The 1,959-nt window shown below is 33.4% G+C and overlaps 1 non-coding gene across 1 annotated transcript; it reads right to left on the bottom strand.

The window, feature by feature from the left end:
• Positions 1 to 1,649: 1,649 nt before the first annotated feature.
• On the bottom strand, positions 1,650 to 1,752 carry LOC124968449 (U6 spliceosomal RNA). Its single transcript, XR_007105726.1, has one exon. It is a non-coding gene; the product is annotated as a U6 spliceosomal RNA (small nuclear RNA).
• Between the last annotated feature and the right edge of the window lie 207 nt (positions 1,753 to 1,959).

Here is a 1,959-nt window from a genome sequence, read left to right as displayed (position 1 = left end):
TGCCGGCTGGGCACCCAACTATTATACTCTCAAGGGACATATTAAAGGGAAAAGTCTTTCATCCTTATATTGCTGCATATGTAGCAAAATAAAATTATTATTTTCTAACACTTTGGGGATATTGGAGACAGGTGTCACTTAAAAATAAATAAGTTTTTTTAGTGTACTCTTAATATATAATGCATTTTGAAAGCAAAACAAATAAAGGTGGTTCATGTGAAGAAGAGGGCAAATCCTCTGTCTGAGGATAAAATGCTAAGTATAACATTGAAGGTCTGGGCTCTTGCTAAAGTTAGAACTTCAAAGATAAAAATAGAAATATTACACTCCCTATTTTGCTACCTCAAACTTTGAAAAGTGAGCCTCCTGATTTTTAACATCTTGTTCTTTTTTCCTACATTATCTCCCTATACAAACAAAAAAAAATCTTAAAAACAGAATAACAGCTTTATTGAGATATAATTTATATACCATTTAATTCACCCATCTAAAGAGTACTCTTCAATAGTTTTTAGTGTAGTCACAGTTTTGCAACAATCATAACTCTCTAATTTTAGAACATTTTTATCATCCCCAAAAGAAATCTATACCCATTAGCAGTCACTTTTCATTCCCTTCATCCCCAGCCCTCGGCAACCACTAATGTAATTTTTTTCTCATATATTTAGCTATTCTGCACATTTCACATAAATAGAAGCATACAATGTGTGGTTTTCTATGGCTGACTTCTTTCACTTACCATAATGTTTTTAAGATGCATGCATGGTGTAGCCTGAATCAATATTGCATTCTTTCTTGAAGTTGAATAGTATTCTATTGCATGAGTAAACTACATTTTGGAAATTTGAGTATTTGCACTTTAGTTCTATCATGAATAATACTGTGATGAATATTTGCTTACAGGTTTTGTGTGGGTCTATGTGTTCAATTTTCTTGGTTCCGTATGGAGAATGGAATTGCTGGCTCATGAGATAATATTAAACTATGAGTTTAACATTTTGGGGAACTGGCCAACTATTTTTCCCAAAGGCTGCACCATTTAACAGTCCCATTGACATTTATGAGGGTTCCAACTTCTTCACATCCCTACCAACACTTGTTATAGTCTGTCTTTTTGATTATAGCCATCCTAGTAGTGTGAACTAGTATCTCATTGTGGTTTGGATTTTCACTTCCCTAATGGGTAATGATGTGGAACATCTTTTCACATACTTATTGGTCCTTTTTACATATTCTTTGGAGAACTGTCTCTTCAGATTCTTTACCTTTTTGAAACTGGTATATTTATCTTTTTTATTATTATGTTGTAAGAGCCTTCGTATATTCTAGATACTTGCCGTTATGATATGTGATTTGCAAGTATTTTCTCACATTCTATGGGGTGAATTTTTACTGTCTCTTTTTTTAAATTTTTTTTAGTTGTTTATAGACCTTTATTTTATTTATTTTTATGTGGTGCTGAGGATCCAGCCCAGTGCCTCACACATGCTAGGCAAGTGCTCTACCACTGAGTCATAACCCCAGCCCTCTCTCTTTTTTTTAATGTCAGACTTTATTTTCTTTAAAAGATCATTCACAAAACACCATATTCATAGATATGCTTTGTCATAAAGCTGAAAGTGGCATTTGAAATTCCTTTCTACATTTAAAATAATATGGAATGTTTTGTTAATTTGCATATCATCCTTACACAGGGTTATGTTAATCTCTGTATTGTTCCAATTTTAATATACATTCTGCTAAAGCGAGTACTGACTTTTACCTTCTTAATGGTATCCTTTGCAGCATAAAAATTTCACATTTGATGTGATTTCTTTTTTTGTTGTTGTTTTTTTATTTTGCAGTACTAAGGATGGAACCCAGGGGTGCTCACTGAGCTATGTTCCCAGCTCCTTTTTATTTTTTATTCTGAGATGGGGTCCTGTTAAGCTGTCCAGGCTGGCTTTGAAGTTGGGATCC

This window comes from Sciurus carolinensis, chromosome 1 (assembly GCF_902686445.1).
Source record: "Sciurus carolinensis chromosome 1, mSciCar1.2, whole genome shotgun sequence".
Taxonomy (NCBI): Eukaryota; Metazoa; Chordata; class Mammalia; order Rodentia; family Sciuridae; genus Sciurus; species Sciurus carolinensis.
Note: the sequence above shows the minus strand (reverse complement) of the source record. Positions and strands in the feature narration are given on the sequence as shown.